Here is a 14,124-nt window from a genome sequence, read left to right on the forward strand (position 1 = left end):
GTATCTAAATGAATAAGAATCCATTACAAAAAGTGAACTTAATCAACTTTCCTACATTCTACATTCAAACTGTGCTTTTATATATAAGGTGTTTCTTGTCACGTAGTTTGCCTTATCTAGTCTCAAAATCTCTGCCTGTTACATAGCTTAGTTGTTTTTACATTTACTGTAACTATTGACACATTATTTCCTTAGGTGGTTCAGACACCTAAGTATCTGCCTGTAATGCAGGAGACCTGGGTTTGATCTCTGGGTTGGGAAGATCCCCTGGAGAAGGAAATGGCACCCCACTCCAGTACTCTTGCCTGGAAAATTCTATGGTCGGAGGAGCCTGGTAGGCTACAGTCCATGGGGTCGCAAAGAGTCAGACATAACTGAGCAACTTCACTCCACTTCACTGACACATTTGCTTTTGTCTGACATGTTTTATCCTATTTGTTGCATAGTGCTTTTTTTCTTATTTTCAGCCCTTATTCATTTGAAATTTATGTTTGTGTCCAATGAGAGAAATAGAAGGAATTATATTCTTTTGTCCAAATGACTATCCATTTTCCCAACATCATTTATTAAAAATCAATCTCTGATTAAAAGATTTAAGATACTATCTTCACTATATACTAAATTTCTGTGTGTACTTGGGTCTATTTCTGGACTTGCCATTCTATTCCTTTGATCTATTTATCCACTCAATTGCTAGTAACACAGTTTTAACTATACAGGCTTCATATTATGTTTTAGTGTCTGGTAGTGCTATAACCCCTAATATCCTTTCATTCAGTGTTTTATAGTTGAGTGTGCACATTTATTTTTCACATAAACTTCAGTATCAACTTCTCTAGCTCCCTAAAGAAATTTAATATATTTTTGTCAGGATTGTGTTATATTTATTAAGTAATTTAGATAGAACTGACATTATGAGGATATTGAGACAACCTGGTGGCTCAGATGGTAAAGAATCTGCCTGCAGTGCGAGAGACCCAGGTTCAGTCCCTGGGTTGGGAAGAACCCCTGGAGAAGGAAACGGCTACCCACTTCAGTATTCTGACCTGGAGAATTCCATGGACTGTATAATCCATGGGGTCACAAAGAGTCAGACATGACTGAGCAACTGTCACTTCACTTCACCTCAACTAAGAATAAGTGATGGGTTTATATTTGTTCAACCTTATTTTTTGTTTCCTCCAAGAATGGCTAATATTATAGCTTTCATTATATATAGTTATAAAATTTCTTTAAAAAATAAATAAAATGTCTTATTAAATTTATTTTTAGATATTTTATCTTATTTCTTGCTCTCATAAATGGGATTTTCTCTTCCATTATATCTTCTGAAAAGGAGAGTGTTAGTTACTCAGTTGTGTCTGACTCTTTGAGACACCATAGACAGTAGCCCACCAGACTCCTCTGTCCATGGGGTTTCCCAGGCAAGAATACTGGAGTGGGTACTTATTCCTTCTCCAGGGGATCTTCTCGACCCAGGGATCAAACCCAGGTCTCCTTCATTGCAGGCAGATTCTTTACCAATTCTAGTTGGTTATAATTTGTGAACATAATGGTTATTGCTTTTCCATGTTAATTTTGTATACTACTACCATGCAAAACTATTTTATAATCTTAATATAGATTTTCTAGGATTTTCCAGAAGTACTATTTGCCATTTCATAATAAATATAGTTACATTTCTTCTTTTTTTCCCTGCAAGTCTTGGGCTTCTAATTTCTCCTGACTAATTTCACTAGTTAACACTTCCAGAACATGTTAATTGGGCATCTTTGCCTTATGGGAATCCCTCTAATAGTTCCTTATTAAATTGTGTGTGTGTGTGTGTATACAGTTGACACTTGAATAACACAGGTTTGAATTGCTCAGGTCCACTTATTTATGTACTGTTTTCAAGAGTAAATACTATAGTACTACACAATGCATGATTTTTTGAATGCACAGATGCTGAACCACAGATACGGAGGAACCATGGATACAGTGGGCCAACTATAAATTATACCCAGATTTTTTTGACTGTGCAGAAGGTTGGCACCCTTAGCCCATGTATTATTCAAGGGGCAACTGAGTATATATACTTAGAATTCAAGGAAATAGGAACTATACATCAATTTCTAATTTCTCAAAAGCTTCTGAAGAATGGAGAGTGATTTTTGTCAAAGACATTTCAGTCCATTATTAGCATGAATACAGACAAATAGATCAATGGAACAGAAGAGGGACTCCATATATAGACCCAAACTAAAGTATGTATTTGATTGTTGAGATAAATTCCAGTGAAATTACATGCAAAATAGAAAGCTTTTCAACAGATGGTACTGGAACAATTGGTATCTGAATGGTAAAATGAACCACAACCCTTAATTCACAGAAAGGCCCCAATTCTTTTTATATGATCAGGGACATAAATATAAAATCTAGAATCTATACAGATTTTGAAGAAAAGAAAAAACAATAATTTTTTAACCTTAGGGAAGCACATTTTGCCTTAAAAAGATATAAAAAGTGATTAGCTGTAAAAGAAAATTGATCAATTGGGTTTCATCAAAATTTAAGAATTTTTCTCATCAAAAGATATGGTTAAAGTAATAAAGAGTCGAGCCATAGACTGAGATAAATATTTATCATAGAGTCAATTTTTGTTATGTGTAGCAGTTATGTTCTATAAAGTAACCGTGAGCACTGAATTAGCAAATATTGAGCTATTGCTCCTAGGGGGAACACAAGGTTAGTTTCCTGTCAGCCTCAGCTCAAAACAATTTTGTCAACAGATCAATACATAACAATGTTTTATGTGTGTTTCTCTATAAAGACATCTTATTTAATATATAGTGTTGATTAATTAACATTGAACTCACAGCCAACAGTACTATAACTCATCCCTGAATGAAGTTTATTTAACACACATATTTTCTCCTTAAGATACATCTCAGAATTATTTCACTTAAGAACACAAGACAGCACCTCAGCACTACACTTGGGGGCTATTATAAAACAGTGAAATCACCAAGAAAAAGCATGAGAAGGTGAAAAATGTGCTACTAAATAGACTGCAAAAAAGATGCTTGTTTACAGTATTAGAGCTGAAACAAAAGCAGAGAATTCCCTTCTTTGCCCTCAACTAGGAACATGGGTGTCAAGCAACTCAAATTTTCTGCCACTTCATACATCACTGTGAATGACTAGGAAAGTACAACAAGTGTTGATTTTGGATTTAACAAATAAATTTTAGTGAGGAGGCAAACTCACAAATATGAATCTGTCAATAGTATGGATTGACTGTATGTATCCATGAATATATAACAGATGGTTAGACTTTTTAGTAAAATCAAGAGGCAGAAGTAATCCATGACTCTAGAAATCAGAGCACTGTTTTCCTTTTTGAGGGATACAGACAAAGCAAGTTTCTGGGATGATGGAAGTGTTTCATATCTTCATTTGGATGATCTGAGCTTGTGCAGTTTTCAGAACTTATCAAACCATGTGTTACATATTTGTAAATAATGTCTCAGCAAAAATAAAGCATTGAAGACAGTTGTTTTCTCTCATATCTCTTTCAATGTACATGTATCACTGTACATAAAGTGTCTTGTATTCAATATACAGCTGACTTATTTTTATTAGCCTAAAATTTTCTTTCAATTGGAGTATTCTTACTTGTTTTAATATGATTCTAGGATAATTATTTTTAAGCCTATCAAGTTATTTTTTTTTAATTTGTCTCATGTGATATTTGTCAATTGCTTCCTTCTATCTATCCTGTCTGTTTTTGGACTAGTCAGTTATTTTTTTTCCATTATTCCATTTTTTTCTCTATTTGTTTTATATTTCAATGATCTTTGTTATTCTTTTATGATTTCCTTAGTGACTAAAATATGTAACAGTGACTTATTACAGTCTGAAAGTGAAAGTCGCTCAGTTACTCCGACATTTTGCGACCCATGGACACTTCCATGGAATTCTCCAGGCCAGAATAGTGGAGTGGGTAGCCTTTCCCTTCTCCAGGGAGTCTTCCCTACCCAGGGATTGAACCCAGGTCTCCCGAATTGCAGGCAGATTCTTTACCAGCTGAGCCACAAGGGAAGCTACAGTCTAACTTAAGCTAATACTCTTACCACAACAGGAAAGTGCCTACAAACAGTTAATCTCCATTTATTACTTCTTGCTTTTTCTTTCTTTTTTGTCCTGTACTTTACTTCTAGATATAACAGGAATCTTTTAAGACACTACTGCCTTAGTTGTTTCAAAAGACCAATTTTATTTATTTATTAAATTTATTTAATTGGAGTCTAATTACTTTACAACATTGTAGTTGTTTTTGCCATACACTGACATGAATCAGCCATGGGTTTACATGTGTTCCCCATCCTGAACCCCCCTCCTACCTCCCTCCACATCCCATCCTTCATGGTTATCTCAGTGCACCAGTCCTGAGTACCCTGTCTCACGCATCGAACCTGGACTGGTGATCTGTTATAAATATGATAATATACATGTTTCAATGTTATTCTCTCAGATCATCCCACCTCGCCTTCTCCCAAAAGACTGTTCTATACATCTGTGTCTCTCTTGCTGTCTCTCATATAGGGTTATCATTACCATCTTTCTAAATTCCATATCTATGCATTAGTATACTGTATTGATGTTTTTCTTTCTGACTTATTTCACTCTGTATAATAGGCTCCAGTTTCATCCACCTCATTAGAACTGATTCAAATGTATTCTTTTTAATGGCTGAGTAATATTCCATTGTGTATATGTACCACTCCTTTCTTATCCATTCATCTGCTGATGGACATCTAGGTTGGTTCCATGTCCTGGCTATTGCAAACAGTGCTGTGATGAACACTGGGGTACATGTGTCACTTTCATTCTGGTTTCCTTGGTGTGTATGCCCAGCAATAGGATTGCTGGGTCATATGGCAGTTCTATTTCCAGTTTTTTAAGGAATTGCCACACTGTTCTCCATAATGGCTGTGCTAGTTTGCATTCCCACCAACAGTGTAAGAGGATTCCCTTTTCTCCACACCCTCTCCAGCATTAATTGTTTGTAGATCTTTGGATATCAGCCATTCTGACCGGCGTGAGATGGTACCTCATTGTGGTTTTGATTTACATTTGAGTGATGTTCAGCATCTTTTCACGTGTTTGTTAGCCATCTGTATGTCTTCTTTGGAGAAATGTCAGTTTAGTTCTTTGGCCTATTTTTTCATTGGGTCATTTATTTTTCTGGAATTGAGCTGCAGGTGTTGCTTGTATATTTTTGACATTAACTCTTGTCAGTTGCTTCGTTTGCTATTGTTTTCTCCCATTCTAAAGGCTGTCTTTTCACTTTGCTTATAGTTTCCTTCCTGTGCAAAAGCTTCTAAGTCCCGGGGTCCAGCCCCGGTTGGATCCAGGGATTCCCTCAGGAGGACGGCTTAGGCAAAAGGATAGCAAAAGGGGAGAGAAAGAGGCTTGATCTGACTGGTTTATGTGGGAAATTAATAAAACCTGTGACACCAGGTTTGCTCTGACCGCGGAGGCTGCAGGCGCCCTCTTGAATCGTGGAAGGTACCCCACCTTAGGCACCTTCTCGAGTGGATTTTAGAAGCCCAGGCAAGTAAGTGGTCTCAGAGAGCCCCCGCGCTCCAAGTCAGTCATCCTGAAGGAAGAACAGAGGAGAAAAGGAGAGAAAAGGAAGCAAGAAAGAATGACACGGGGATACCAAGCCTGATGAGCAAGGCCCGTAGCTTTATTTTCAAAGGGAGCTTATATACCTTAAGTTGTGCATAGAGGATAATAGGGAGTGTAAAATCATGCAAAGTCAGCAGTCCTTGATCCTTATCAGACCAGGCTTTCTTTTCTGCAAACTTGTCGTATACAAATGGTTTAGGTGATTTACATCATCTTCTGGCCAGATGGCCTGTTAACATTTTATGACTCTGATAAAGGTTTGTCAACCATAAGACTTATTTTCTCTAAGAGTAATTATTTTAAAGTTTGGCGCCATCCTCCAAAGGTGTAAGATAAAGTTGCATTCCTATAGGCCAAAGGTGCAGTGGGCTTACAACAAAGAAATAATTTATTACCTTAAGGGTCTAAAGTTGTTAGCACCAAGGCCACTACTAATTTTTCCAAATACCAACTATATTAATTAATATACTTCCAAGGATACAATATAGGGGATGTGGAAACTTGGCAGCAAGCATTGGCTCAGTAATGAAATCCTCTACTAGTTCTATTCTAACAATTTCTAACTCCCCGAGAGGCTCTATACTATTTGAATATCTTAAGCTTCCCATGCCTCTTGCGGTTGGGAGACTGTAAACAATCTTATGTGTAGCTGTAGGAGTCCGTATAAACCTGTCAGGCAAGTTAGAGAGCCATCTGAGGGGTTTGGATTGAAACATTCCTATTATGCCCAGGAGGCTAATTAACTAGAGCTCTAAGTTGATTTCCTTCAGAGAAAGGTGGTCGGGAATAGCCCCCCGTTAATGTCAGAGGAGTTGGTGAAAATCATAAAATAGTAAAACAGACAGATTCTGGATTATCAGAATCCAGATCCAGGCAGATCCAGGGGAGGCCCCTCGAGTCTTGACTCACCTTTGCATATCAGGCCTCTCCACATGACCTTTGTCATGGGTGGGAACTCCCATGCTGGCTCCCAGCATCTAAGCTTAATTAGGTCCCATTTGTTTATTTTTGCTTTTATTTCTATTACTCTGGGAGGTAGGTCAGAGAGGATCCTTCTGTGATTTATGTTGGAGAGTGTTTTGCCTATGTTTTCCTCTAGGAGTTTTATAATTTTTGGTCTTACATTTAGATCTTTAATCCATTTTGAGTTTATTTTTTGTATGGTGTTAGAAAGTGTTCTAGTTTCATTCTCTTACAAGTGGTTGACCAGTTTTCCCAGCACCACTTGTTCTTTAACAATCTCTTTAGATTGTCTTTTCTCCATTGTATATTCTTGCCTCCCTTGTCAAAGATAAGGTGTCCATAGGTGTGTGGATTTATCTCTGGGCTTTCTCTTTTGTTCCATTGATCTACAGTTCTGTCTTTGTGCCAGTACCATACTGTCTTGATGACTGTGGCTTTGTAGTAGAGCCTGAAGTCAGGCAGGTTGATTCCTCCAGTTCCATTCTTCTTTTTCGAGATTGCTTTGGCTATTTGAGGTTTTTTGTATTTCCACACAAATTGTGAAATTATTTGTTCTATTTCTCTGAAAAATACCATTGGTAGCTTGATAGGGATTGCATTGAATCTATAGATTGCTTTGGGTAGTATACTCATTTTCACTATATTGATTCTTCCAATCCATGAACATGGTATATTTCTCCATCTATTTGTGTCCTCTTTGATTTCTTTCATCAGTGTTTTATAGTTTCCTATATCTAGGTCTTTTGTTTCTTTAGGTAGATATATTCCTAAGTATTTTATTCTTTTGTTGCATTGGTAAATGGTGTTGTTTCCTTAATTTCTCTGTTTTCTCATTGTTAGTGTATAGGAATGCAAGGGATTTCTGTGTGTTAACTCATAGAATGAGTTTGGAAGCTTACCTTCCTCTGCAATCTTCTGGAAGAGTTTGAGTAGGACAGATGTTAGCTTTTCTCTAAATTTTTGGTAAAATTCAGCTTTGAAGCCATCTGGTTCTGGGCTTTTCTTTGCTGGAAGATTTCTGATTACAGATTCAATTTCTATGCTTGTGATGGGTCTATTAAGATTTTCTACTTCTTCCTGGCTCAGAAGCCTCTTATGATTGTATTTCTGTGTTGTCTGTTGTGATTTCTCCATTTTCATTTCTAATTTTGTTGATTTGATTCTTCTCCCTTTGTTTCTTGATGAGTCTGGCTAATGGTTTGTCAATTTTATTTATCTTCTCAAAGAATCAGCTTTTAGCTTTGTTAATTTTTGTTACGGTCTCATTTGTTTCTTTTGCATTTATTTCTACCATAATTTTTAAGATTTCTTTCTTTCTACTAACCCTGGGGTTCTTCATTTCTTCCCTTTCTAGCTGCTTTAGTTGTAGAGTTAGGTTAAATATTTGACTTTTCTCTTGTTACTTGAGGTAAGCCTGTATTGCTATCAATCTTCCCCTTATAACTGCTTTTACAGTGTCCCATAGGTTTTGGGTTGTTTTCATTTTCATTCGTTTCTATGCATATTTTGATTTCTTTTTTGATTTCTTCTGTGATTTGTTGGTTTTTCAGAAGCATGTTGTTTAGCTTCCATATGTTGAAATTTTTAATAGTTTTTTTTTTTCCTGTAATTGACATCTAATCTTATTGCATTGTGGTCAGAAAAGATGCTTGGAATGATTTCAATTTTTTTTTTTTTAATTTGCCAAGGCTAGATTTATGGCCCAGGATATGATCTATGGTGGTGAAGGTTCCATGTGCACTTGATAAAAAGGTGAAAGGCATTGTTTTGGGGTGAAATGTCCTATAGATATCAATTAGGTCTAACTGGTCCATTGTGTCATTTAAAGTTTGTGTTTCCCTGTTAGTTTTCTGTTTAGTTGATCTATCCATAGGTGTGAATGGAATATTAATGTCTCCCACTATTATTGTGTTATTGTTAATTTCCCCTTTCATACTTGTTTGCATTTGCCTTATATATTGTGGTGCTCCTATGTTGGGTGCATATATATTTATAATTGTCATATCTTCTTCTTGGATTGATCCTTTGATCATTGTGTAGTGTCTTTCTTTGTCTCTTTTCATAGCTTTATTTTAAAGTCTATTTTATCTGATATGAGTATTGCTACTCCTACTTTTCTTTGGTCTCCATTTGCATAAAATATCTTTTTCCAGCCCTTCACTTTCAGCCTGTGTGTCCCTTGTTTTGAGATGGGTCTCTTGTAGACAGCATATATAGGGGTCTTATTTTTGTATCCATTCAGCCAGTCTTTGTCTTTTGGTTGGGGCATTCAACCCATTTACATTTAAGGTAATTATTGATAAGTATGATCCTGTTGCCACTTACTTTGTTATTTTGGGTTCAAGTTTATATACCCTGTCTGTGTTTCCTGTCTAGAGAATATCCTTTAGCATTTGTTGGAAAGCTGGTTTGCTGGCACTGAATTCTCTCAGCTTGTGCTTGTCTGTAAAGCTTTTGATTTCTCCTTCATATTTAAATGAGATCCTTGCTGGGTACAGTAATCTGGGCTGTAGGTTTTTCTCTTTCATCACTTTAAGTATGTCTTGCCATTCCCTTCAGGCCTGAAAAGTTTCTGTTGAAAGATCAGCTGTTATCCTTATGGGAATCCCCTTGTTTTTTATTTATTGTTTTTCCCTTGCTGCTTTTAGTATTTGGTTTTTGTGTTTGATCTTTGTTAATTTGATTAATATGTGTCTTGGGGTGTTTTGCCTTGGGTTTATCCTGTTTGGGACTCTCTGGGTTTTTTGGACTTGGGTGGCTATTTCCTTCCCCATTTTAGGGACGTTTTCAACTATTATCTCCTCAAGTATTTTCTCATGGCCTTTCTTTGTGTCTTCTTCTTCTGGGATGCCAATGATTCGAATGTTGGGGTGTTTCACATTGTCCCAGTGGTCTCTGAGGTTGTCCTCATTTATTTTTTTTCTTTTTCCCCTCTGCTTCATTTATTTCTCCCATTTTATCTTCTACCTCACTTATCCTATCTTCTGCCTCCATTGGTTCCCTCCAGAGTGTTTTTTATCTCATTTATTGCATTATTCATTATTGATTGACTCTTTTTTATTTCTTCTAGGTCCTTGTTAAACATTTCTTGCATCTTAATCCTTGTTTCCAGGCTATTTATCTGTAACTCCATTTTTTTTCTCAAGGTTTTGGATCATTTTCACTATCATTATTCTGAATTCTTTTTCAGGTAGACTCCCTATCTCCTCCTCTTTTGTTTGGTTTGGTGGGCATTTATCATGTTCCTTTACCTGCTGAGTATTTCTCTCCCTTTTCATCTTATTTAGATTGCTGTGTTTGTGGTGGGCTTTCTGTATTCTGGCATTTTGTGGTTCCTCTTTATTGTGGAGTTTCCTCCCTGTGGGTGGGGTTGGACGAGTGGCTTGTCAATGTTTCCTGGTTAGGGAAGTTTGCCTCAGTGTTCTGGTGGATGGAGCTGGATTTCTTCTCTCTGGAGTGCAATGAAGTGTCCAGTGGTGCGTTTTGAGATGTCTATGGGTTTGGTGTGACTTTGGGAAGCCTCTATATTGAAGCTCAGGGCTATGTTCCTGCATTGCTGAAGAATTTGGATGATACATCTTGCTTTGGAACTTGTTGGCCCTTGGTTGGTGCTTGGTTTCAGTGTAGGTATGGAGGCTTTTGGATGAACTCTTATAGATTAATGTTCCCTTGAGTCAGGAGTTCTCTGGTGTTCTCAGGTTTTGGGTCTTACTTCTGGTTTTCAGTCTTAGTAGCCTCAAGACTTCTCCATCCATACAGCACTGATGATAAAACTTCTAGGTTAATGGTGAAGATTCTCCACAGTGAGGGACACCATGAGAGGTTCACAAAGTTACATGGAGAAGAGAAGAGGGAGGAGGGAGATGGAGGTGACCAGGAGGAGAAGAGCGGGAATGAAAAGGGGAGAGAGCAAGCTAGCCAGTAAACAATTCCCTATGTGCTTGCCACAGTTTGGAACCCTCAGAGAGGTTCATGGAGTTACATAGAGAAAAGAAGAGGGAGGAAGGATATAGAGGTGAGCAGGAGGAGAAAGGGGGGAATCAAAAGGAGAGAGATAGATCTAGGCAATACTCTGTTCCCTAAGTGTTCTCCACATTCTGGAGCACACAGAGAGATGCACAGATTTGGGCAGAAAAGAGAAGGGGGAAGGAGGAGATAGAGGTGACCTGGGGGAGGAAAAGGAGAGTCAAAAGGGGGAGAGAGTAATCAAGCCAGTAATCACACTCCTAAGTAAAAATGGGTACTGAAGATTGGAATCTTAAATGTACAAAATTGATAACAAATACCAAAAATCAAAGATTAAAAATCTAGAGTAGAGGTTAGACTCTCAAAAATACAATATTAAAAAAAAATATATATATGAAGTTTGCTTAAAAAATAGGGTCTTTTTTTTGCAAGGTAATAGTAGTTTGTAAAAATGAAAATTAAAGGAGTAATAAAAAAAAGAAAAAAAAATTAAATGATAATAGTAAAAATACATCTAGGAATTTCTCTGGAGCTGTTGCGGGCAGTGTGGGGTCAGTTCATTTTCAGATAGTTCTTTGTTCCATCTTATACTTCTCAAGATCTATAGGCCCTTTCCATTGTAGTCAGTGTTAACTACAGGGATTTTAATCTGTTGCACCTGTCACTTCCAAAACGATTCCCTCTGTTTATTTGGCTTCTTCTGTTTGCAGGTCTCCTCAGTGTCTAATTTCTGCCCTGACACAAGGAGGCGAAGGTGGTGTCTTGTTTAGGCTCACTTGTTCAGTCGTGCTATGGGGAGGGAGGAACACTGCAAACAAATATCACTGGCATGTGTGGGGAGTGCTCACAGTGTTTTGGCCACACTGGGTTTGCCCCTGCTCATGGCAGGTGTGCTTTCTCAGTCTACACTGCTCAGGCTTCAGGTTGCTCTGCAGGGAATGGGCCCTGGGTTGCGTGCACTTCCCATGTCTAAGCCACTCTGGTTCAGGTTCTCAGGTACTCCACAAAGGCACAGACTTGGTTGGACCTGCATTTTGTGCCCTTCCCAGGTCCTAGCAGCTCAGGCGACTGAGTTCTAGGTGAACGCACTCTCCTCAGGCAGCAAGTGTGTCGTATTGACTCCCTGGTCCCAGCCTCTCGGTTTCCTGGGTGGCAGCAGGCACGCCAGTCTCCAGTGTGCTGTGTGTCTCTTCTGGGGAGCTGATCTCTGGCTGCAACCCTCCCAGCGGATTTCAACTATCCAGAATCCCAGGAAGTCTTGGTTAGAAACTGAAGTCCTGTTCGCAGTTTGGTAGGGGATGGCATCCCTGGGGCCGAGTTTGCTCCTTTCCAGCTCTAGCTGGCGCCTGCCTGCCCCCTGCCTCCAGTGGGAGACGGGCTGGTCTGCAGCCTGCTAGCTCTCCTCTGGTATTTGCTCAGTCCTTTTTCTGTGAGTTGCCTGGCAGTGCCTTAGGTTAGGGCTTTTCATAGGATAGTTCTCCCTCTCTCTCTCTCTCTTTTTTTCCTCTCTCTCTCTGGCTATCCCACAGTTTAGGTTGCTATCTCATGTTAGCTCCCTCAGATTGCCCTCAGGGCATTCAGGCCTGGTCCTTACCCTAAGCAATGTAACCCGCTCCTCTTCATTCAGCCCCCCACCTGCTGGTGGCGGACGTGAGTGTCTGGGGTACTTCTCTGCTAGGAGTTGCCTAATGGCAACGTAATCTGTGGCTTTTTTAAATTTATTTTTCCTCCCTGTTATGTTGCCCTCTGAGTTTCCAAAACTCCCCACAGACCCCCCAGTGAGAGGGTTTCCTGGTGCTTAGAAACTTCTCCTTTTTTCAGACTCCCTTCCTGGGATGGATCTCCATCCCTAACTCTTTTCTCTCTCTTTTTATCTTTTATATTTTGTCCTACCTCCTTTCGAAGACAATGGGTTGCTTTTCCGGGTGCCTGATGTCCTCTGCCAGTGTTCACAAGTTGTTTTGTGGAATTTGCTCAGCGTTCAAATGTTCTTTTGATTAATTTGTGGGGGAGATAGTGGTCTCCCCGTCCTATTCCTCCACCATCTTAGGACCGCCTCCCCCCACTAATTTTAATTTATAATTACCTACATGTCTTTCTTTTGCATTCCTTTTAAAACAACAATTTTAAAAAAGAGGCATTTCTGGTTCCAACCATTCTCAGCCAGTCCCTCATTTCATCTTAACTAGTTCTATTTTTGCACAATATTAATGATCCTAACAAATATTCCTGTTCTTCCTTTCCTGGCACATTTTCTTACTACCCCTAAGAGCAGCAAAGCATCACTGAGAGTGAATTTGTGTGTACACACAGCACTTAGCAACGCCCCTGCCCTAGAGAAATAGGTGCTCGACCCACACTCATTAAATGATCCTGGCACCCCAGCATTTCTCTGTTAAGCCTTTCAATTTCTCATCCCCACACCCAAAGTTTAATCAGGGCTCTGGCTTTGTGATGCCCTCTCCAAGGAAGACTAAGGAGCCTGAGGTTGGAGACAGAGGGCTAAGAGGGAGGATGTGTCATAAGATGGTACATAAAAACCTGAACACATTTTTTGGCCAACCCAATAGTATATACTAGGGGTAATTAAGATTAACTACTTCAGAAAACCCTCAAAGTACAGAAAGAAGGAATGTAGACACTGTGAGGAAGAGAGACAGGTTGTCCTCCAGCAAACATGTCTGGAAAGAATAACAAATTATTTCTATCCTTGTCAAAAACCTAAATTCCTCCAAGTATTGGGGTATGGTGTGGCATGAGGCTGTTTTGAGATTAGTAGCAAAACTGTACAAACATATTATTCATAAAAAACCCTGACTTAATCAAAGGGAGATCACATCACACATGAGTGGCCGTAAAGATCTTCCCCTATTTTTCAACACAGAGATGCAACATTGACAATCTACTTCCCAAATTCACATATTGCTCAGATGTGGTAGATGGTCTACAATAGTCTGATGCTTGCTGTTTCCATCCATCTGTCTGACTGTCTCTCTCCTTTTCCTCTTTCTCTTTCCTATCGGCATTAGGTTAAGAGTTAAGAAGCATCACCATACATGAGGATAACAGCCTAGGCAATACCTCCTGAATATTGGTTCTATTGTGTCCTCATATTCTTCAAATATAACTTTAAAATATTTTTTAAAGAATATTAAAAAAGCAAAAGTTTCCTGGGAGACTAAGCTTAACCCCTAATAAACTGGTAACAAATGTTTAAAGGGTATTTTCAAAATCAATTAATAAGAACATAAGAAAGGAAACTCACAAACTTGGAAGCAACTGAGAGAGCTATCCAAAGAGTGGAATAAGCGAGACAGAGAAAGAAAAATACTCTATGATTTCATTATATGTAGAATTGTCAAATTCATAGAACCAGAGAATGGAATGATGATTGCCAGGTTCTGGAGGGTGGGGGAAATGAGATGTTAGTCAAAGAGTACAAAGTTTCAGTCATAAGATGAGTAAGTCCTGGGGATCTTCTATATTAATACAATCATAGTGGCTGTAGTCAATAACACT

The sequence above is a fragment of the Bos javanicus genome, chromosome X (assembly GCF_032452875.1).
Source record: "Bos javanicus breed banteng chromosome X, ARS-OSU_banteng_1.0, whole genome shotgun sequence".
NCBI lineage: Eukaryota > Metazoa > Chordata > Mammalia > Artiodactyla > Bovidae > Bos > Bos javanicus.